Genomic DNA, 25,581 nt, shown 5'->3' on the forward strand with positions numbered 1-25,581 from the left:
AGCAGTGAACAAAACAGATAAAGTTCTTATCTTCATGGAATTGATATTGTGGTTGAGGGAGACAGATCACAATCACATAAATACTATATATAAGGTGGTGGCAAGTGCTACAAAGATAAATGAAACCAAGAGAAGGGGGAAGTAAGTGCTGGGGATGAAGTGGCTTTTGCATAGTGTTGTCAGGGCTCCCTGTCTGAGAAGGCCATATTTAAGCAGAGATCCAAAAAGGATGAGGTTGTAAGACGTGTGCAAATCTGCAGGAAGGTCATTCAGGTGCCACAAATAGCAGTTTCAAAGGCCCTGAGGAAGGAGGGTGTTTGGCTGGCTTGAGGAACATCTAGGAAGAATGTGTGGCTGGCACAGAAGAGACCAATGGAAACAGACCTGTGGAGCCTGGCAGGCCACTTTCCCTTGGCTCTTCCTTTGAGTGACAAGAGAAGCCGTTAGAAGAGTCCAAGTAAAGGTGTGGTGTGCCCCACCTGGATTTACCCCAACCTCTTGCTGGTCCTCCCATCCCACCTTCTGGGCCTTCTCAGAGCTTGTGCTCACCTTGCCCATTCACCCACCCACTCCCAGCCCACCAAACTAGGGGATCAGCTCTTTGTTACCCATCCAGATGGGAACCATCATTGTTGTCTTTCTAGTTCATGTTAATTTTCGCTTTTCCTGATCTCCTAGTGGACATACCACAAGGCAGTCTTTGAAAGTTGGTATCACATCCTTCCTTTTTTTTTCTTTCTTTTTTTTTTTTTTTTGTTTGAGTATTTTTGACACACAGTGCTAACATTGGTTTCAGGTGGTATCCCTCTTCTGTGCATGTAACCTTCCTGCTTCCCTTGGTTAGCTGATAATAACCACTTCCACATCCCCAGGTTAGACCCATCTCCAGGGCCCAGTGGACAGCCTCATCAGGATTTGGTCCAGACTCCTCACTATCATCACACCCAACGTCAGGTTTATCAACCCCTTCCTGAAATGTGCTTCCCTACTCCCCATAATCTTTATTTTGGTAAGAGGCTTCACCCAGTCACCCCCTGGTTGGGAGGGCAGCCTCTGCAGCTCCACACCTACTCCCTTCCAGTCCCCACATACCCTCTGCCCAACCCTTCCCTCCTCTCTCACCTATGCCATGTTGGCTGAGGCCCTCACCCCCTCTTCTCTCTGCAGTGAGCCTTGCCTCCCTCCTTGGTATTGTGCTTCTCTCTAACCAATCTTTCCCCTTGCCCCTTGGGTGATGTTTCTAGAAGGCAAATCTGCCCACATTATTCTCCTGCCCAAACCCCTTCAATGACTCTCAGAATAAAGTCCAGGCTCCTTTGTTTGGCAAAATTTTGAAAATAAAATAAAGTCTCCAGGACCCAGGTACAACTCTGCTTATTCAAAATTGAGATTCAGCATTTCAACAGAGTAGAAACACGGAATTAAACTAAAACGGAAACCATCAGGGAAAAAGACTCACAAGGGTGCTATGTTAAGATTGAAAAAAATATAAGCTTAAGTGGAACAGAATAAGGATAACTTGGTTTAATAGCTATTCCTGAAAAACAAGCACCCTAGGGTTTCTAACAACTGTAAATTCAACATAGGACAGCAGCATGTTGTCACCATCTGCAGAAATGCCACTCCCAGGTCCTGCTCTGGGGGTCACACATTTTCAGTGGAATGTTGGCATTCTGGAGTTTCCCAGGAGGAAGATGGCTAAGATAGTGAGATTCTGTAGACTTTAGCCAGGTAGAGAAGTTCTCATTTGTTTGACTTTCATTCAATCCACTTGAAATGTGTCCTTGACCATTGTATGCCATGCTCGAAATCACAAAAGTATGTTATGAATCCTAAGATAGCTTCCAGATCACCCCCTGCCCTAGGACTCTTGATCCCCCTCATCCTGCTCCATCTTTCCCCATTTTCCACAACACTTATCTCCCTCTGACATACTGTGTAATTTCCTTATTTATTATGTATATTATTGTCTGTCTTTCCCTGCCAACTAATGACCCTCAAGAAGGCAAGGGATCTTGGTTGCCTTTTTCAGGGATGGATCCCAAGTGCCTGCAACAGGATCTGGCACATTGCAGGTACTCAATATAAAAGGATAGAAATATAGAGATAATAAACACACACACACATATATAGGTATATACATATACACACATACATATATATATATATATACACTATATAAATGATAGTCTAGTGGAAGCTGACATGGAATTCTGCCCATCAATTTTACTATCTCTCCCTTTTAGCGCAGTTGGAAAATGTGCCTTCTATATTTTCAGCCAAATTGCTAATTTAATGTGCCTTCTATATTTTCATCCAAGTTGTTGGAAAGTGTGGGGCTCCAGGTATGCTGATGTATGTGCTCCTAGAGTCTGTACAAGGATATTCACAGGGTCCGAGGGTCAGACATAGCAAAAGACTTTACACGCACCTGTCAATTGATAGAGGTCTGGTATGCTCATGTGATGGACTATCATGCAGTCATTTTTTTAAACAAGCTCCAGGTACTGGTTTATCAGATCTATACGTACTGAATTAACCTGATTTCCAAGATATACTATTACATTAAAAAATGGATTTCCTTCTTTTTTATGGTTGATTAAATCCTGCCTTGTGAGACAATATGGCTGGACCTTGAGGACATTATGCTAAGTGAAAAAAGTCAAAGACAAATACAGCATGATATCACTTATTCGTGGAATCCAAAAAAGTCAGACTCATAGAAACAGAAAATAGAATGATAGTTACAAGGGGTTGGAGGATGGAGGAAACCAGAAGATTGTGGTCAAAAGGTACGAACTTCCTGGGATGCGGGGAGTTGCCTTCGGCTCAGGTCATGATCCCAAGGTCCTGGGATGGAACCGGGCATCTTGCCCCTTGCTCAGCGGGGGAGCCTGCTTCTCCCCTGCCTGCCACTCCCCCATTTGTGCTCTCCCTCTCTGACAAATAAATAAAATCTTAAAAAAAAAAAAAAGATACAAACTTCCAGTTAATGAGGAGAATAAGTTCTGGAGATCTAATGCACAGCATGGTGACTATAGTTAGCAATACTTAAATACTCTATTACACAATTTAAAGTTGTTAAGAGAGTAGATCTTAAATACTCTCACTACACACGTGCTTGAAGGTAATTATGTGAGGTGATAGAGATGTTTACGATCCTTACTGAGATAATCATTTCACAATACGTATGTGTATAAATCATCACATTGTATCCCATAAACCTATACAACGTTATGCATCAATCATATCTCAAGAAGGTTTGGGGGTTTGGAAAGTGCGTAATATCATTTATTATCCTTCTGTGTTTGTTTGTTTGTTTGTTATAACTGGGGGCTTGAACTCACGACCCTGAGATCAAGACCTGAGCTGAGATCAAGAGTCAGATCCTCAACCGACTGAGCCCCCCAGATGCTCCCTATTTTTTTAATCCTAAGAAATTATTATATCAGCCTTGCCCCTACTTTTGCTTTGGTTTCTTTGCTTGGATTTTGGTGGTCGCATTAGTATTTATTTAATGGGTTTGTTTAGGAATAATTGAACAACCAAACATTAATCAAGCTCCACAGTATGTCAAGCAGGCCCTAGAACCTTGAAATATGTTATTTCCTTTAATCCTAGGACATAGTGGTCACTATTCCTATTTTGCAGTTGAAGAAATTGAGACTCAGTGACTTGCCCAGGATCATCCAACTCCTGGATCCTACTGGACCTTACCCTCCCTTCCCCACACTCTGTCTGGGCGTGGGGACTGCCCAGGCATTTCTCTGCATCCCCTCCCGGCACACGGACTATGGAGTGGGCCACTGGGCCAGAGCATCATCGAGGCCTTCAAGGCTCGATGTCTCCCTGGCTTGGAGGAGCCTGGCAGGCTCATCCCCTCTCCCCTGCAGAGATGTGGAATGAGGAGGTATTGTCACAGTCCTGTGAGAGCGGGAGTTGGCAGGTTTGTCTCTCACCTGCCCAGCAAACAGAACCTTGCCGACATGCACGTCTGCGTCTGCCCAGGCGGAAGAACAGCCACCAGCCCCGCTATGACTTGCAGGAGACCTGGTGCCAGCCTCTCCCACTAGCCTTGCTACTAGCATTTGGGTTCCCCCTCCTACTTCAGGGCTACAGGGAGGAGGGAAGCCTCATCCCATCAGAGCAGCCTCCATATCAAGACGAGCTCTGTTATGTCTAAGGCAGAAGGCTGGAATTTAGTTAATTTTATCATTTTAGGTAATTCAACTGTTTTAATGAAAAGAGGTGACCTTGGGGCCGGTGGCGTCACAGATAAGGAGTGTGGACAGCAGCAGCAGATGGGTGACCTTGATCTGCTTATTAACTGCTTTCCTTCCCCTCTGCTTTTCCACACCCCCTCCCTTGATTTCATTTTCTAGTCCAAGGTTTTCACACCAGGAGGGGAAGGAATAATTAGCACAGCCAAGCCTTGGGAAAATGCTGCTTCAGGGCAATCCACATGCGCTCTGCCAGACCTACAGCCTTCAAGCAGGGGCAGGCACCCACAGGAGGGACGAGGCAGCCAGCCTGGCTCCCCCAGGGGCGGAGGGATAAGGCCATCTGCAGGGCCAGGCCCGCTTCTGGGCAGAGGCCCTCCGGGAAGTGTTAACCCAGGTGGCTGAGGAAGTGAGGGAGCACAGCTAATTCTCAGCTGTGCTAATTCAATCCCATTCGACAAACATTTATCAAGCGCCTATTAATGCTAGGATTCAAAGTTAGAAGCTGGGGATCCGAAGAGAAATGATGCTATTTGTCCCCAGCACCCACCAAAGGATCAACCTGTGATTGGGTTGATAGAGCCCAAGGGGTGACCTGCCCAAGAGACCTGCTTAGGGATCGGAAGGAAATTACTGGAATCGACTAAAGCGAGAAACGAGCCCAAGAGCTGAAACTGGAGGGACCACTTGTCCCTGGGAAGCCTGCTCAAAAAATGATAATATACACACCAGGCGAAGATATGGAGAGGCTTGGAGGGTTCTATATTGTAAATATTCCATCCCATTACCCCCTTAAGGATGTCTGCATTTCTCGTCTTGTAGGTGCTAATTTGTGGTTTGAAAATATGTTTTCCTGAGATAAATGTCATGTGATAGGGTGTGTGAGTTTGTGTGTGTTGTTAATGTGCTTAAACAGCTACTGCCTCCAACCAGTTCCATCTCTGACTTACACCCTTGAGAAGTTTATTCACCACACACTTCTGTTAATTCTATGTATTTAACTGGAAACCTGCTGTGTAAAGTTTTGACATATTTAAAACGTAAGACAACTTCATTGGCTTATATGTAAGGAGATTATATGATATACTCTACATTATTTCTCCAAAAACAATCCATCCCATATGTAGATGAATTTCCAAGTCAGTGTTGGGGTAAATCCCTAGAAATTTTCAAACAGGGGCATTTCGATGATTTGGCATCATTAGTTTACAATCTGTTCCACACAGATTGTGCCTGTGCAAAAACTTTGTTTTAGCTGAAATCTGCCTTCTAAAATAGAGTGTGCTGAACATTTTCTCCATGACTCAGGGTATCATTAATTATAGAATGATAGTGCTTTGACCCTGTACAATACAATGCCTCCAAATGCAATAGAAGTGCTCTGACCTGTTTTCCTTAACACTGACTCAGAATTTATTATTTTTTAAATTAAAGCTTATGTTTTTTTATTTTTCCCTCTTTCCCTTGCTATGAAGCTGTAACTTTTAAAAATTGCTTTTAACATTCCAAATGTGTCTCACACCCGCTTTGTTGCTGGTACACACAGTGATGACAACAATGCTAACATTAATAGCTATTTATTAGGCAGTGACCATGTTACCGGGCACTGTGCTGAGCACTTCGGGAATATTTCTCCATCGAATCCTTGTAGACCCCTCTGAGGCAGATACTACTCTTATCCTGCATTGACAGGTGAGGATGCGGGCTTAGAGAGATAAATTAACTTGGCCTTCTTCACACAGCTGGAGGCAAGAGGGGAAGTTCCACGGTCCAAATTCAGAGCTCATGCTGTCTACCACTCTGCTGTCCTGACTCCTGCTGTGGCCTGGTCTACAAGCCAATTAAAACCAGTTACAAATATTTCCAAACTAAGAGTTCCTAGGCTCCAAGTAAGGATCTATGATGTTCTCCAATTTGCAAAGTCCCCGAGCCTTCACGATGTCCTTTCCTTTCTGTCATCTTTGTCCCCAGCATAGCTGAAATAGCTAAGATTGCTGACAAAGTGGAACTGGTTAACTAAGGCGTTTTGTTTTGTTTTTCTGGAATAACAGCTTGCTATTCCATAGCACTAATCCTAGAAATTGTTCAGAGACATACATATTAGCACCTGATTTATCTTTACAACATCTCCAACATAGACTTTCATTAGTAGGCATTACTATGGCAGCTTTACAACTTTTAAAAGGAAGTTGGGAACACCAAACATTAAAAGGAGAATCCCCAAGAATCGTGGATGTGCATGCTGACCCCAACATTTCCTTGACCCATTGTCCCCAACTACAGGACCACTTGGCCCTCAGAAGCCCAGGATCTACTCAGATACCACTAGGTAAATATTTGCTCTCCTTTTCTGTTCTTTTTCATGTTTTTCCATTGCTTCCACACTGCTTGCTGACGTGGGAGGCCCCATGCCAGGTGCCAAAGGCAGCTTTCTTCCCTCCCTTGCTTCATGCGTGTACCTGCTGTAGACTGAGGAGGGGATGCAGACTTGGTGTTTCAGGTAACTGTAGCCCTTCACCGGCTCAGCAAATGGCCGTTCCATCCTTCCAGTGTTGCAGGCCAAGCCCTGAAAGTCATTCCTGACTCCTCTCCTTCTTGTAAGCCACGTCCAATCCATCAGAAAATCCTGTCAACCCTACCCCTCAAAATATATCCAGAATCTGATTCCTTCTCACCACGCGCCTGCTCGCTCCCTGATCCGGCCATCCTCACCCTCCTGGGTGATGGCAGCGCCCTCCCGGGTGGCTCCCTGCTCCCAGCCATGCCCCCTCATTCCAGGCTCCAGACAGTAGCCAGAGCAGTTCTGCCACAAGTTGAGTCATACTGTGTCACCCCTCTGCTCAAACCCTTCCTGTGGCCCCAGCTAATGCAGACCACCCACTACAGGCCCTTTGAAGGCCTGCACCTCCCTCACCCTGGTCCCCCCCACCCACTGTGTCACCCTCCCCTCTCCTGTCACAGTGGCCTCTTCTAGGTAACAGCTGTGTAGGTGTCCTTCCAGAGTTCAGGTTTTGGTTTTTGGCTTTTGAATCTCAAGCTTTTGACCTGAAAATGAGCACTGTAATACTGTGAACAGAGCTGCCCAGGGGTCCTCAGAGGCCTTGGTGGTGCTCGGCTTTGGTCACACGGCCAGCAAAGGGGCCTAACCAGCCCCACCCTGGGCGCTGGATGGTTCCCTGCATAGAGCAGGTGTGCTCCACCCACCACCGGCCCCTCCCCTGTAGGCCACAGCAAACACTGGTGGCGACAGTCAGGACGCACTTTCTTTTTCTGTTTGCTGTAGGTGGCAGAATGCCCAGGGCCGGCCCAGCACTGGCATTTCAGGGAGAAATTCCTGGCTGAAGAGACACCTAGAGAAAAAGGGAGGCATGGAAATCCCTACAGGTCTCAACAGTTATCCTTCAAAGCAGGCTGGAAACAAACGGCAGGTGAACAAGAAGGCTTAAGGGCTAGCTCAGGCCCAAGCAAAGCCAAATCTGAGAGCTGGGCGTCTGGAGGGGGGAGTCCTTCATAGGCCAGCCCCCCTCCCCCACTAGGGGTCAACATCTGGGTGCCCAGGCAGCCAAGGCCAAGTTCTTTCTTCTGCCTCAGCACTTCTCAGTGTCCAGGGTCAGGGAGGGGTCAGCCAGCCAACAGACTAGCTCTCCTCCAGTTTGCTATCAGAGCCACATGACACTGCACCTGCACACGTAGATGCCCCAAGCGTGCCTGCCTGGGAAAGGTGTCCAAACCAGCCCTCTTCCTGCCCCCGCGCCCCCACCCCGGCTCTGACTGACCCCCTTTTCCTTTGATCAGGAACCCAGAAGCCACACCTTCAGGTGATCTTAAAACCCATTCCTCGGGATATACAAACACCTACTTCCCCTTCTGCCTTCCCGTCCTTTTGGGGGGACAAAAGGGCCCTGCTCCCAGAAACAGTGTCTCCTGGAGTCGGGAGAATTCCTGGAATGGGTAGGGACCTCGCCTGAAAAAGAGAAAGGAGAACTGTAGGTAAAGGCAGAGGGGAGCAAGGGGCAGATCAAAGAGAGCCTGGACAGGGTCAGGAGGAGGGAGTGCTGGCAGGGAGACAAATGAGGCTCCCCAAGGGGTCAGCCGAGGGACAGGCGTGCCTACGCTCAAATGCACAGTGACAGAGCAGACGCGCTCGGGAAAGACGGGTCATTGCAGAGACAATAGATGGAAAAGATAAGAGAAGGTGTAAATTAATGGAGAAAAGGGCCGGCCAGAGATAAGGGTATCTCCCTCTAATTAAAAACGTACAGCCTCTCCATCTCCAAGGTTGGTGGTGTCCCAGACTGTCCTGTGTCTGAGCTGGGGTGGGAGCTGAGGCCCAGGAGGGGTAGAAATTGGGCCAGTTAATGATTAGCTCCTAACTGACTCAGCTCCATCCCCAGACAGGAGGAGTGAACCATCCAACGTTACCTGAGATAAACGGTGTGACTCGCCTAACGGGTGGAACTTCCGGCTTTTCACGGGATCCTCACTTCTGAGGCTGGCCAGGGTAGGTCCTTTTCTGATGCTTCCAGCTTTTGTGGTTGTTGGTTGGTTGGTTTTAATTCTGGTTCTAAAATTCTAAGCTCTGCCTCAAATACTGCTTGTCTTCGAACTTGATCTTGCCTGTTCCACACCCCAAAGGGAGGCTCAGGTGGCAATTTCTGGCAAGATTCATCTGCCTACAGTCAGAGCTAATTAACTGGCAGAATGAGAGAGACAGTAGATGCTCGAGCCAGGCTGTCTGGGCTCACGTCCTGCCGTGTCCACCCACTCACTATCTGTGTGACTTAGGACAAGATACTCGACTTCTCACAGCGTGTTGTGTGTGCCGAGCACATAGTAAGCATTTTACAAATGCTAGCTGTCATCATCGCCATCCTCGTCAATTCAATCAGTACCATCTTTCCCCCCAACCTGGGAGCAATGCCCCGATAGAACTACTGGCCCATTTCCTATCCAAGCAGGTCAGTACCTTCTCACTCCTTCAGCACCCGTGCCTGTGGACATATCCAAGGACGGACGTTTCAGAGGACCAGACAAAGGAACCAATATTTCAGATGTAAGTTGTGGGGGCGGGAAGAGGTGACTACAGACACCCATGAAAACTGTCTGTAAATTCCTGCATCCTCCCTCTTTCCTCACATCCAGTCTTTTTTTCTTTAAGATTTTATTTATTTGAAAAAGAGTGAGCAAGAGAGAGAGAGGAGAGAGCACAAGCAGGGGCAGAGGGAGAGGGTGAAGGCAGACTCCCCTGCTAAGCAGGGAGCCTGATGAGGGGCTCCATCCCAGGACCCCAGGATCATGACCTGAGCCGAAAGCAGACATTTAACCGACTGAGCCACCCAGGCACCCCATCCTCACGTCCAGTCCTTCCCCAGACCTGTCTGGTGTACCTCCACAATAAACCCTGACTCCATTCACTTCTTTCCACATCGACTGCTGCCCCCTCCAGTCAAGGCCTCCACGATCCTCCACCTGGATGGCTGGAGTAGCCCTCTGACTGTCCCCCCACTTCAACTCCTACCGGCACCCCTAATCTGTTGTACATGCAGCATGTACAGTGATATTTTAAAAGCTATGACTACAGAAAGTACATCACTCTCCTGCTAGAGCCCCCCTTCCCCCAACCCTCAATGGCTTTCCACTGCATTTCAGATAAAATCTCAAGCTCTTAGCTAGCTTAAAAGACCCTGTATGACTGGCCCCTGCCCACCTGTACAATCTCATCCAGAGCCACGCTCCTCCTTGTCTACCACACTCCAGCTTCACTGGCTTCCTTTCAGTTCTTCAAACACCGTCTCCTCCTCTTCAAAGGCCCAACTCCTTTTCAAGTCTTAGCATCAATGGCATTTCTTCAGAAAAGCCTTCCCTGGTCACCTTCTCTAAAAACTTCCCCAACTCCTCCCTTTCACTCTCTTTCACAGCATCATGTTCATTTTGTCCATTGTGTTTATTTCTATAATTAGATATTTACTTGGTTTTTTTTCTTTTTGTCTCTGCCATGGTGCTGCACCAACGCGAAAAAAGAGGCCTGGTGTGAACAATGAAGAACTGAGGAACATGAATAATTACATCTCCAGTATTGGAGATCCTGGGAGGAAGGAAGGGAAAGGAAGGAGGCAGGGAGAGAAAGCCATCAATTTCAAAACGTTTATTCCAAGATGGCAGAGTAAAGACATTTTCATTTGCCTCTCTTCACAACTTATTTTTTTTTAAAGATTTTATTTATTTATTTGACAGAGATAGAGACAGCCATCGAGAGAGGGAACACAAGCAGGGGGAGTGGGAGAGGAAGAAGCAGGCTCATAGCGGAGGAGCCTGATGTGGGGCTCGATCCCATAATGCCAGGATCATGCCCTGAGCCGAAGGCAGACGCTTAACCGCTGTGCCACCCAAGTGCCCCAGCAACTTATTTTTTTAATCCAAAAAGATTGAAAACAAGAAATGATTACAAAATTAGAAATCAAATCCAAGTAAAAGATGTTTAACTTCAAACAAAAATATGAGAAGAACAAAATTGATGGAACAGCAGTTAATATAGAGGATAGGGATAAACGAGTAGTACTTAAAACAGAGGGATTGCTTGGAAGTCTGTGTGAGAAGCAGTCACTTCCCCACCTCTGCCAGTCAGGCAACTACTTCTTGCCATCAGCATTCCTCTACCCTGTGCGTCCCCATAATGAAACTAGAGAGTCATTCTCTGAAGAAGTCAAACAGAAGAGCTTCTTTCCAGAAAGTTCTACTTCCAAATATAAGGAATTCCAGAAATATATAAAAAAGAAAGTGGAAGTGTTATGGGCTGAATTGTGCCCCCTCAGAATCCATATGTGGAAGTCCCAACCCCCAGTATTTCAAAATGAGGCCATTAGGCTGGGGCCAATACGACTGGCGTTCTTATAAGAAAAAGAAAAGACAGCAAGGATGCACATGCACAGATGAAAGACCATGTGAGGACACTGGGAGAAGGCAGCCACCTGCAAGTCAAAGAGAGAGGCCTTAGAAGAAACCCAACTTATCAGTGCGTTGATCTTGAGCTTTTAGCCTCCAGAACTGTGTGAAAATAAATTTTTATTGTTTAAGCCTGTGGTATTTTCTTATGGTAGCCTCAGCAAACTAATACAGGGAGGGAGGAAATTATTCAAAAATAATAACATAAGAAAACTTAAGGGGCACCTGGCTGGCTCAGTCAGTAGAACATGTAACTCTTGATCTCAGGGTCATGAGTTCAAGCTCCATGTTGGGCATAGGGCTTGAAAGAAAGAAAGAAAGAAAGAAAGAAAGAAAGAAAGAAAGAAAGAAAGAGAGAGAGAGGGAGGGAGGGAGGGAGGGAGGGAGGGAGGGAGAAAGAAAGAAAGAAAGAAAGAAAGAAAGAAAGAAAGAAAGAAAGAAAGAAAGAAAGAAAGAAAGAAAGAAAGAAAGAAAGAAAGAAAAGAAGGAAGGAATAGAGTGAGGGGAGTAGGGAGAGAGGGAAAAAAACTTGAAGGACATACTAAGTCTGTGGATCTGAGCACAAAGAATGAGGACAAAGACACAGCATCACTAAATTTCACAAATAAATGAATAGAAGATTCTAAAAGCTTCCATAAAGGAACCGTAGGTCATACTTAAGGGGTCATGTATGAAAATGGAATCAAACTTTTCAACACCATCATTGGATGCTAGAGGATAATGAGATAAAATCCTCAAAATTCTACGTATAAATTATTTTCTACTTGGAATTTTATACCCAGTCAGATAGCTATCAGGTGAGAGTAGAATAAAGACATATTTTAGATGTTTAAAGAGAATGGGGAAAAAATGTCCTCCCTACACACTCTTTCTCAGGAAGATACTAGAGAATATGTTCCACAAAAATGAAGTAAGTCAAAAGAGAGTAAAACCTGGATCCAGCAAACAGAGAATCCAGCAGAAAAGAGAAGGAATGAAATCCCTAATGTGACAGCGGAGGAGAGTTACATGACATCAGCTGTATAACAGCAGGTCAACGGAACAACCATTTCAGATCGAAGCAGAAAGTCAAAGACTCCAGTGGAAAATGTTGAGAGTCACTTACATTTAAAAGTAAAGGAGCTACTGATGGATGAGGGAAACTTAGCCTTTTTTGTTTGTTTGTTTGTTTTAGAAATTTTGAGGCTTTATTTATTTATTTTTTAAGATTTTATTCATTCACTTGAAGGGGTGGTAGAGAACAGAGGAAGAACGAGAGGGAGAAGCTGACCCCCAGCTGAGCAGAGAGCCAGATGCAGGACTCAATCCCAGGAACGCAGACGCTTAGCTGACTGAGCCACCCAGGTGTCCTGAAACTTAGCCATTTAAAGAAAACTAAGTAGATAAAATAAGTCAACCATTATCATCTCCAGGAAAAACAAAATTTGAACAGGGAAGGTAATGCGATCAGAGTGCAGAATTTGGCTTAGCCATGAATAGGATTTACAAATTCATAGTAATTAAAATCTGAATAGAATGTAATCAGAGTGGGGCATAATTATATTCTGAGAATAAGAAAAGGAGAGAGGAATTTAAATGGGCTGTTATTCCATAAAAGGAAGCCAGTGGTTTATATCTAGAATTGATTAATCAAGTATACCCATATTATTTAGAAATATGAATATAGGAGACAGCCTTCCATTTGACTACAATTGAATGAATGAGTTTTAGACTTACTATATAACCTTAAACAGCTATAAAACTAAAGAAAATATATAGCAACTTTTTTAGGCATTAGACAATAGCACAAGGTCCTAGAGAGAGGGGAAATACACAAAGTGACCTCCACATTCATCCCAGTTTTCTGCTGGGAGTAGCTCCCAAACCACGGCAAAAGGAAGTAGAGCCAAATAGAAAGCAATAGTCTTTCTGGGAGAAAGAAACAGGTTTGAGTACAAGGCTATCAAGGCAAGTAGTGTTTGCATTGAAAAGTAACAGAGAGGAGGAAACTGTGAAGAGAACTTTCATTAATCTGCATAGGGGTCTCCATGAGTCTTCAGTTAAATATTGTCATACATGCACAGGATGAGATTCTGTGAAGTATAGCAGACAACAGTTCTGGGAGTATGTGAGCTGAACAGAGAGATTCTGGAGATTGGACAGTGCTGGGAGAATTGGAGTTCTGACCAGCCAGACTGGAGAGATCTTCTTGAATATCCCAAGCATTCAGCTGAGACTCCAAAAAAATCACTCTTGGAAAAAATAGCTGCTCTGGCTTAAGAGTAAAGCCTTGGCCAAACCTACTGTAACAAAAACTTAAACTAAGATTCAATATAATCCAACAGGAAAGTAACTGCCTTTCAGAACAAAATTCAATGCCTCTTATTTTTTTTCAAGATTTTATCTATTTATTTGAGAAAGAGAGAGAGCATACACAGAGGGAGAGGGAGAAGCAGACTCCCTGCTGAGCAGGGAGCCCCATGTGGGGCTTGATCCCAGGATCCTAGGAGCATGACCTGAGAAAAAGGCAGATGCTTAATCAACTGAGCCACCCAGACACCCCAATTCAATGCATTTTAAAAGAAAACAACAAATCTAGACTATCATAGAGTGTATCATGTCCAGTAAACCATCATAAAATATTAGACATGTGAAGAAGCAACAAAGCATGACACATAGCCAGTGGGGGAGGGAACTCTATAGAAACAAACTCAGAAATGACACATATGTTGAAATTGGCAGGTAAGCACCTTAAAACAATCATTATAAATATGTTTAAACATTATAAACACAAAGACGGACAAATGACTGAACAGATGGGAAAAATCACTGCAGAAAAATGAAAACTATGAAAAATAACCAATAAAAAATTCTAGAACTGAAAAGGAATTCATATCAATTTTGAAAGGAAACGTCACTGGATGAGCTTAACAGTACATTGGAAACTACTGAGAATAGCATTAGCGAACTTGAAGATAGGTCAATAGAAATTATCAATATGGAACAGAGGTGGGGGGAAAGACTAAAAAACTGGACAAAGCTTCAGTGACCTGTAGGATAACATCAAGTGATCTTACATACAGGTAATTAGAGTCTCCACTGTAGAAGAGAGATAGAGAAAAAATTTTTGAATATGGGATGGCCAAAAACTTCCTGAATTTGATGAAAATGTCAACCTACATATTCAAGAATCTTTACAAATAAAAACAAAGAAAAATCACACCCAAGCACATCTTGACCAACTTGTTGCAAGCTAAAGATAAAGAGAAAATCTTAGGGGCTCCTGGGTGATGCAGTTGGTTAAGCACCTGGCCCTTGGTTTCAGCTCAGGATGTGATGTCAGGGTCATGATCTCAGGGTCGTGGCTCCATACTCACTGCAGACTATGCTTAAGACTTTTTCCCTCTCCCTCTGTCCCTCCCTCCTCTCTAATATAAATAAATAAAATCTTTTTTAAAAAAGAGAAAATCTGGGGCACCTGGATGGTTCGTTGGTTGGGCGTCTGCCTTCAGCTCAGGTCATGATCCCAGGGTCCTGGGATCGAGCCCCGTATCAGGCTCCTTGCTTAGCAGGGAGCCTCTTCTCCCTCTCCCTCTGCCTGTCATTTCCCCTGCTTGTACACATGCTCTCTCTCTCTGTCAAATAAATAAATAAAATCTTTATTAAAAAGAGAAAATCTTAGAGGTAGCTGGGGGTGGGGTAGAATGATACATGATAACCAAGGGAATAGCAACTTATCATAAGAAATAAGGTGGGGGGGAAAAAAGAAAAAGAAATAAGGTGAGCCAGGAGACAATGAAATGGCATAAAGTGCTGAAAGACAAAACCTGACAACCCAGAATTTCATATCCATTGAAAATATCCTTTTAAAGTACAGGAAAAATAAAGATATTTTCAGACAAACAAAAGCTAAGAAAATTCATGACCAGCAGACTTATACTATAAGAAATATAAAAAGTTCTTTAGGTTGAAGAGAAATGATACCAGATAGAAACAGATCTAGACTGAGAAGGGCTTTAAAAATATTAAATATAAAAGATTTTTATGTAGATAAATATAAAATACTTTCTTCCTCATTTTTAAATTTCTTTAATAAATTCGCCATTTAGTGCAAAAATAGTGACAATGTTCTGTGAATATATAGCGTATGTAGAAGTAAAATGTATGCCATTTTCTGTAGCAAATGTATGGTAAATAGCAAAAGGAGGAAGGTATGGAAGTTCACTACTATCCTAAGATTCTTACATTATAAGTAAGGTGGGAAATATTAATTAAAGGTACATATAAGTTAATCTGGCATAAGAACCACTAAGAAAATAAAGACATAGCTAAAAAATCTAATGGAGGAGACAAAATGGGATTTTAAAATATACTTGATTATTCCAGAAGAAGTCAGGAAATAAGGATAAGATTAGCAAAGAATAAATGGAACAATTGAAAACAAATAGCAAAATGTTAGCTTTAAATCCAACCAGATCAATAATTGCATTAAATGCAAATAGGCTAACACTCCAATTAAAAGACAGAGATTAACAAAAAAGTAAGACTACCTGCATGCTGTTTACAAAATAGACATAAAATATAGAAATAGAATAAAAAGTAGAAAGTAGTTGCCTCTAGAAGGGAGCGAGGAAAAGAAAAAACTATTGGTTTTTAATATAAACTCTTAACACTATTTGTGCTCTTAAACCATTTGCTTATAATGCCTTGGAAAATAGTTTTAGAAACTGAAGGAATTGTTCTAAAAGCACTTTACAAGTTGGACATTATCCTTTATTATTTCTGGGGGCATTTTGAAATTGCAGTGAGGTACGAAAACAGAAGACCATTCTACCCGGAAAGGCAGATGGATCATGATTATGATGCTATTTTGTTCATAATTTCGAGGCAGAGAGGTAGAAGTACAGGTTAACATAATGAGCTCACCAGAAGCACATCAACCCCAAAACAGAAATCAAGAGTGTTTCTTCTCCAGTTCCTCATGCCAAGTGGAATCCAGTGGGGTTCAGGCTGTAATCATAGGTTCTCTTACCTAAGACTAGCTACTCTAGAGGTGGTCAAGTCTTATAGGCATTAGGGTACAGTTTTTGACTATCTATTATATGCAAGACCCTGGGCTAGGCATAACATGAGGGACACAAAATATAAGGCATGAGTTAAAGAGGCTTTCCATCAGTCCCACTCTTTTCCCTTTTCCTTCAGTGATAGAGTACAATAAATTATTTTGCCAGTCATCAGACAATGCAGTAGATTGTTATATTAATGGCTCCCAAAGAATCATGCATCCCTGTGTCTGTATCCTTGCATGAGCTCCTTCTGCATTGATTCTGTTCTTGGGTATATGGTTTGCTTTGGCCAAAGGGACATCAGCAAACATAACATAAACAGGGGCTTGAAAGGTGCTTGTGCACTGATTTGCACTCTCTTTCTTGCTGCTTTTGGAACACAGTAGTTTACAAAGAAGCTCAAGACAGCCTTCTAGAGATACACAAACCGAACCAACAACCAGCACTAACCACCAGACATAAGAGTGATGTAATCTTAATCTAGCTCCAGCCAAGCTGGTGATTCAGCCTAGGTGAGACCAGCAACAGAACCGTCCTATTGGGCCCAGCAAAAATTGCCGATGCACAAGATCATGAGTAGATAAAATGTTGGCTGTGTTGTATGGATAAATTTGGCAGGTTGGTTATGCCACAATGGTCAACCGATACAAGTGTGATGATCTGGCCATCACAGGAACATAAAAGTACGCCTTGAAGCCCCACCTTTTCTCTTAAAAGATGCTGAAGATTTCCCAAGCAGTTTGGAATCCAGGCTATTTTCCTTCAACACTTAACATGACCTGAATAGTAGGATTCAGTCTCTGACTTAAATTTCTATTTAAAATTTTTGTTTAATTTTTGAATGGGTAATGCATGAACATGTTGAAAAATCTAATAATTCTACGTTTGAGTTCAATCAGAGAAACAGAAGCATTAGGACACACACACACACAGGGGTTTGTTATGTCCGACTGCAGGAGCTAGTTAAGTGATCTCTGTAGGCTATTGTCTTCACATCTGTTGCTACAGTTTGAAGTCCACCGGAAGATGGATGTAAAGTGGGGAGAGCAAAGACAAGCATGAACCCACAGGATGTGCTAGAACCCATGAGGATGGACTGAAATATGTATCAATTCTCACTGCCTCTGATGTTTATGTTCTGCAGGAGAGGCCAGTGCCCTCATCATACAACTAAACTCAGAATCCAGGGACTCCTGGGTGGCTCAGTTGGTTAAGCTTCTGCCTTTGGCTCAGGTCATGATCCCAGGGTCCTGGGATAGAGTCTCACATTGGGCTCTTTGCTCAGTAGGGAGCCTGCTTCTCCCTCTGCCTGCTGCTCCCACTGCTTGTGCTCTTTCTCTTTCTGACAAATAAATAAATAAATAAAATCTTTAATTAAAAAAAAAAAATGAAACTAAACTCAGAATTCAGAGTAGGCCCAGAAGTCAGAAAAGCTGAAAAACAACCCACAGGAAGGTGAGCCATTGCAGACTTGGCTGCTGCTTCACACTAACAAGGGCAGCCACTGATAAGCAACAACTATATTGAGTGACAAACTAGCTTCTACTTCACTTCCACCTTCCAGAGCTCACATAGTGATCTCTTTGGGGGCCTCGTTGTAGTGCAACATATAAGAAAGAAAATTCTGGGAGATAGAGTTCGGCCTACCCAAGTAGACACATAAAAAAGCTACCACCCATACGAAAAATTTCACCCTGAAAAATGTCTCCCTACCCCCCCCACTCCCTCAGTTCCCCTCCCCACCAAACAACCAGCTATCAGTATCAGTTTCTTGTGTTTTCTTCCTGAAATATTCTATGCACATGCAAGTTTACACATATATCCAGTACTTGGTGTATTTTACACAAAAGATCACATACTATGCATATTGATCAACAACTTGTTTTGTTTTAGCTAAACAAAATATCTTGAAAATTTTTAAATATCAACATAAGAATATTTGCCCTTTTTTACTTTAACAACTGCATAATATTGTACTGTGTGGATGTACCATGATCTGTCTAACTAGAGTCTTATCAATGGACGTCCAGATTTTTTTGAAATTTTGCCATTTTAAATAACCCTACAAAGCCTCACACATGTATGAAGGTCCTAATTATCAATGTTCATTGTCAATCTGGCATGGTATCCACCCAAACAGGCCAGAATGAAAGACTAATGGTACCAATCAGTGCACATGGCTTGCAGTTGCAATGAAGTGCTTTTCAGATACTCAATACATTTTAAGGTCCACCATTTGTAAATTCATTTTACACCTTCTGTGCATTTGTGACTTTCTCTGTCTCTGTCCTTGATCATTGGCTGCATCTAAGACTGTTGTGTGAAGGCCCAGTAATATTTATGGGATCACCCTCTACAATGCTCACCAGTGAAAATATTCTTAATGATATAGGTGTAATTATCAAAAACAAAGTAACAAGGGGCACCTGGGTGGCTCAGTCACTTAAGCATCCAACTCTTGATCTCAACTCAGGTCTTCATCTCAGGGTCGTGAGTTCAAGCCCCACATGGGGCTCCATGCTGTGCACGGAGCCTACTTTAAAAAAAAAAAACAACCCACCAAGTAACATGAAAATCTATTGACAGATAAAACAAGTGGTTGACAAAGCCGAAAAATCATTTATTGTCCCACCATCTTAATGTTCCATTTTCCAATGGCAGACCTTGCAACTGCCAGGTAGAAGGCAAGCTGTTTGAGCAAAGAAATGTGAGACCCACCAAGAAAGACAGATTGGCCAGTTTCTTTCTCTAAGAATACTTCCATTGATTTTTTTTTCCCCATTATTGAGTGTTTGCTTAAAGGCCCTTTCGCCCTTCATCCCCAAGGGTTTTATAAATATCACATTTGCTTCATTCATACTTTAAAGATCTGGCCTTCTCTGGAGAGGAAATATTTTTCTTTTAGGAGTCATTGTTTTAAAACATAAGCATAGAATATCTTGACTCATAGCATAATGGTGAGCAGGGGGTATAAGACACGTACGCAAAAGAAAAAAAAAAAACAACTGAGCCACTTGTAATAGTACATCTCAAAGTGGTTTGTTATGTAGTCCTAAGAAAATCCCTCAAAAAGCAGTGAGAGACTGAAGAGGGCAACCTCTCTGTCCTACAGCATTCCACCTGACCTCCTTGAGCCTTTTCTGATCCTCCAGATTCTTTCTGTTTCCAACAGCCTGTGGCTCTAGGAAGCATTCACTGGACAGCAGAGCAGAAGGTTCAGATTACAGAGAGTCAAGATTTTAAGTCAGAAAGGAGAGCAATCTCAAGAAATAGTGTGAAGTCCCTTTGGCCAGGACAAAATACAGACGCATGAAAATAGGGAGAACTGGGTGGAAGTCGGATTGGAGAATCCCTGAAACGCCAGATTTGCCAGAAGAGTGTGAAATTATCTGTGCAAGCATTGGCCCCCCAAAATGGCTCAATTGGAAAATGCCTGATTAGGAAATAATGTTAATAACCATTTTATAAATGGATACACTCAAATCTGGATGAGGAATATTAGAATTAGTTCTCAAGAGTGGCTAATTTCCAGGTCTGTGCTTAAGTGATCTAGTGAGCTGAGCTACTTAACAGAGCTCAAAAGATTTACAAACACATTTGGAGCTCAGCAGAGCCAAAAACCAGCAGTGCTCCCCAGTCCCAGGCTCAGGCTCCTTCATGGAAAGGCTGGAGCAAAACTGAACCCTTGGCCCCTGGCCATGTAATGAATCAACTAGAGTGAGAATGCCTCATGAGCTGAGTCCAAACAAGCTCCCATTGGGACCTCCAGACCGGCTCCTAATTAATAGGCTCTTGGCCCACAAGCAAGAGTAAAAATGTTTGTAACAATAAAAGGAAGACAGTGATCACAATGGGGGAGGGGGCTAACAAAGAAAGCAGAAGGGAAAATTACGATGGGAAGATGGATCCAGGTCTAAAGTTAGCTGGCTGAGCAATAACTCAAACCTTTATTTATTTGTTCAAGTCAGATGTGAATAACTACATAAATTTGATTCCTAGTTTGGAAATTCAGTCTACGCAGCAGAATATGAGAAAGCAACAATGTTGATAGAATTCAAAAATACAGACAAATCCCCACCAATTAATATTTTGGGATTGTCAGCTTAATGCTCTGCTGGTGTAGGGACTGGGAGAGTCCACACTGAGGAGGGGGACACCAGACTAAGATTGAGAAGTGAGAACTCCTGCCCTGACAAGATGGCTTCTAAGCCTAAGAACTCTAAGATTTCCAAAGCACAGAAGTCTTCTTCTCTTTGCTTTTAGAGGATGCAGACAACAGACCAAACAGGACTTGGGGCTATTGTCCAAAGGGCTGGTAGATTAGGAGTGGGGAAGCCAAGAGCACAGAAAACAAGAGACTAATTTAGAATAATCGGGAATAAGACTTCAGAAAGTTTGGAATTTTCCCTTTGTCTTTACATTTGATGTGTTTTTCCTGTTGCCCATCTTTTAGCATAAATTGTAGCATATTCCAGCCTGATAACGCCCCTCACGTTCCAGAGAAATTTGTAATAAAGAACGTTAGTCTTCAGAGACAACAGTACAGTCAGTACAGACAGAAGTTCAGATTTCCCCAACAATTGGCTGGTGTTCTCAAAATGTGTAAGCTGGTTTTTTGGAACCTATAACACTTCTTGTAATAGAAATAGTGTTACAAGTGGAAATTAGGTCCTTGCACTAGCTCATAAAGACCATTTAATAAAGTTCCTAAATATCATATGTTCATTTGCAATGAAAAATATATAACATTGGAAATGACTTTGGGCAGATGATGATGTTTTAACTATGGGTTATGCTTGAAGTAAAATCACAAAGGCTACCCTGGGAAATTAACTTGTGAAAGTGTTTTCAAGGCAAAAGGTGTTCTGAATTCCATCTTACAACTTGGAACTCAGGGGAAAGTTACACACACACACACACACACACACACACACACACATCCCATGGGCTGCAGCAGAACACACCAAGTCATGGAATACTTCTTGTTCCTGGGGATTCCAGTGAGAAAAAAAGCTGGTGGTTCTCATATGTAAGATATTTTCATGTCAGGGTTTTTCAATTTGGAAAAAAAAGCCTATTTAATTTTTTAAATGGTAAATTCTTATCTTTTTTACATTTCCTCTAAATTGTATATTATTGGCATGGCAAATAGGCTGACGCTTCCATCAGGAAGGATGCCGTGCCTCTCAAGAGCTAGGTCCTGCTCCCAACTTAGTTCCTTACCAGCCATGTGACTTTGGATGGGCACCCTCACTTCCCTGGACCTTAATTCACTCAAATTAAAAATGAAGATAGCAACATCTGATACGTCATCCCTGTAGAGCTGCAGTGAGCACCAAATGAAATAATAACACTACCTTGTTTTTGTGTAATATTTTGACTTTTTAAATGCGTTCACATGTTTTACTCCCTTGCCAACTCTGGAGGAAAACTAACTCTTTAGACTTTAACATCCTCCATGAAGCTAAAATAGAAAAAAACATGTAATAGTCCCAGGGCACTTGGCAACTCACACAGCCAACCACCACACCTCCGCCTGTTCCCATTCTTTATTGCCCTAATACGAGCTGGTATCAGGAAAAACACGATTTTTTCTTTCTTCTTCACCCCTAGTGAAAGTTCATAAAAGAGCCCCAATTTTTTATTGTGGAGAGCTTTATGCAGCATATTATTCTCACTCAAACACTTTACAAATCAGTTTCCCTACATTTCCAGCAACACCCACAGGTTCTAACCCAGTTCTACCCATTCGGGTATTCCATGTGTTTAATTCATTCCTGTCAAAAAGCCCCTCTCCCTTTTGCCTGGTAACAACATATAGGGCTGCCCTAATGTCCATGATACATTAATTTCTCACTTGACTTTCTCTGTGGTCACTCTAAACTCACACTTCGATGGAAACACACCAACTGCACAAAAAAGCCATGACTCAAACTGCAGTCAGTGAGACCAAACTCCCAACCGTGTAGCTACTTAGTTAATCATAAATCATCTTTATTCTCTCCTAGTCCTTAAGACCAGAGTTCGCCCTTCCCAAAGAAAGTCCACGTCCTCCCTTTGAGTAATGGGTTTGACAACCTCAACTCAAACACAAGCCTGCCCTGTGCACAGACTTATCAGGTTGCTTGGAATGGACAAGGGAAGGTGCAGAGGGAGAGAACAATGGCGCCCTGACTGGAGGGGCAGGCGTTATCAGCCTGCCATCGGAACAGGGCCGGCACTTGTTTTTCTTTCTGTTGAGTGTGCGAGCTGGTTCCAGTGTATAGTACCAGGTAGTGTAAAAGGCTGCTGCTGGGCCCCTCTGTTTGTGAGGGCTGTTGACATAAGGTGGGGTATAAGTGATGTAGGTTGATTCCTGCCCTATTTTTCTGATAGCCATAAATGAGAGAAACTCTCTGGGGTAGGCTCCTGTGCCCAGAGCTTGGGAGTTCCACCTCTTTGGAGATGGAGGCATTGTGCATCCTGAGAAGAACTTTGCATTTCCCTCCAGTGGAATGAGGTGCAAGGTCTTGGAGAGAGCACGTTCAAAGAAAAGGTGCTTTAGTGAAACATCACACACAGCTGGTATCAAGGAGAAAAGGAGGTAAGGCAAGAACTTAAGAATGGCTACAGACCTTGAGCCTATGGCTCTTCAGCCAAACCATCTTCTCGTCATGAGCCCTACCAGACAGACTAAGGACCTGACACAGACCCTAGACCTTAGCATTAAGGCTAGAATATGCCTTAAAACATCCCCCATTCCCTAGTAATTCACATGACCGGTGGATTTGTGAGGGATCTTACTGGAAGCAATCTGGATTTTTCTGCCTATAGCCCCCAGGGAGTAATGAATATTCTAGTCAATTAAAGATACTTTATAGCCCACCTCACCCAATTCAGGGCCCCTTGGCATATATTGTAGCAACTAACCTTATTCCCAGCCTAAACTTATTTTTCTACCTCACCTTCCCATTCTCTTACAGTTTAGTTGTGTATTTGTCAGCTACTCAAAATTCTTATTGGAAGGGGGTGAACCATAAGACAAAAATAAAATACTTCTAGAAAGGAGCTTTAGTGCCCTTCCAGGATGGGATTTCAGACAATCTTAGGGGAGGTTTTTTCAAACCAAAGACATGATGGAACCAGGTTTTAGCAAATTTGGGAGTTTGGGAGGGGTGGAATTTCCTTGAGGGACAAATACAAGTCCCAAATCCAGGTCTTTCCTGAGCTAGCTTGGGCTTTGGTCTCGGGCTGAAATCCCAGCTCCTTCACTTACAAAGTAGTAAAGTTGGACCAGCGACTGAAACTCTCTCAGTCTTAGCTGTGTCCCCTGTGAATATGTAGCTCACATCCAGAAAGATCCATGAGCGTTAGTGAGTTCATACATGTGACTACACCTGGCCCAGCACACAATGGGTTAATGGCTGTTCCTTCTTCGGTCTTCAAACTACTCTCCTCCTCATCCAGCGGCAATACATTTTCTTTAAAACTGAAGTATCCCCAGTTTTTGGAAAGTTCATGTTATGCCACTTTGCTCTTATGAAAGACCTCCATTAGTACTTGCTATCACTAACCAAAAGAAATCCACAGATTTTTGCTTCTCTGAACAAAGGCAAAAACAAAAATAGGGTTCAGGGTTTATTTTGCGGAAAGCCATTATAAAGGCGGTGTGCACCTCGAGCAGCAGCAGCGAGAGCAGCCCCGCCAGACTCCTCCCAAACACCACTCAGCATCTCAGCATCCAGGCGCCATAGCTTCGAACTGTCTGGGAGCATGTGTGCTTTATCTCCATTTATTGTGTGCATCCGTTAGCAAGATGTGTCCTAAGGTATCAGAAAAGCCTAAATGAGATTTTTTTTTGGTTCTGGGAGCACCCTCAATATTTCCATATAAATTAGTGGCACTTGCTTCTTCACTTTATGCTATTTTGGTTGACAAAAGCTTTCACAGGAACACTCCATGTTCGGGGATCTGGGGAAACCAGTATATCAGAGAATCAGGCCAGAAAACAAACAGCACATACGTTGCCACCAAATGGAAAGAACATTTCTCCCTGAGCTGGTATTTTAACACGGTGGCTAGTGCAGTGGGTTAAGGGAACAATTTATGCAGCCAGTCGGTCTGTGTTCAAATTCCAGCTTCATTTACAAGCTCTGGGCCTTGGGCCAATGACTAATCTCCCTCGGCCTTAGCTTCTTCATCTACAAACTGGGGGTAGGACTGTACCCCTCATATATGTTTGAAAAATCAAATGAGATAATCCAAATGAGATAATAACTTAATGCCTGCCACGTAACAAGCACCCGATTAATGTTAGCTATGGCTGGTATTTATTACATTGTCATTATGGTGGTGGTGACTGCTGTTGATTTTATTGTTGTTATCATTATCATCATCCAGATTGGTATCAACAAGAAATGTATGCAACTTCTTGAACCTCAAACTTACAGTCTTCATATTTATTGATAGTAGTAGTATTAATAATGACCTTCCCCTCTCTACTTCCCATGGGGCAGCAGCTGTGATGAAAGTATTTATTATTACTGAATTAGGAAGAGGCCTGTGCTAGGCCGTTTCCATGCATCAACTCATTGAATCCTCATCACAACGTATGAACTCAGGTACGGTACCTTTTATTTTCCCAATTCACAGCCAAGAAGAAAAGGCACAGTGAGAAGAGATCATTTAACCTGGATCACGCTGTAACCAGCACACGTGAGAAGTCCTGAAACCAGCTAGGCTTCAGGGACGAAAAGGATCAGAACAAGGAAGATCCCTAAGACGATCGCTTCCAGCTCCAACATCGATTTTCTAAAGTGATCATAATTTTGCTGTATTACCATCTGCTGTATAAGTGAATATATTATATTGGATCAAGTCTAACTCATATAGCTAGTGTGACTTTTATAAAAGTTTTTGACCTAGCAATTTCTATGTAAAGGGACTCATTGTCACTTGTGTCTCTCCTCCCTTTGCTCCAAAGCCTTGAAAAAAACACTGTTCCTCCACCTCACCACTTCTTTACCCTTCCCACCTTTCCAACTTCCCCCTCCCACACACAGTCCGGGACCACGACCCTCCTCCTCCCCATACCCACTCTCAGAGCTGCCGCATTCCACCTGCCACCAGATCCTAAAGGCTATTTCTCTGAATTTTATCAAGAGCCAATTCCAACCAGCAACACAGCTCTGAGACAGTCACTTCGAAAGGGCTACAAGTCAAGAATGCATGCAAATACCGCTCTTATCCTCTCCAAATAGATCCATACACTTGATTATTCCTTCCTTGGGACCGGGGATTCCTGAACCGTAACATGCACAGTAATTATCTGGAAATCTTGTCAAATGCAGATCTGATTCAGGGCTCTGGGTTGGGGCCTGAGATTCTGCATTTCT

The sequence above is a fragment of the Ursus arctos genome, unplaced genomic scaffold (genome assembly GCF_023065955.2).
Source record: "Ursus arctos isolate Adak ecotype North America unplaced genomic scaffold, UrsArc2.0 scaffold_17, whole genome shotgun sequence".
Classification (NCBI taxonomy): Eukaryota; Metazoa; Chordata; class Mammalia; order Carnivora; family Ursidae; genus Ursus; species Ursus arctos.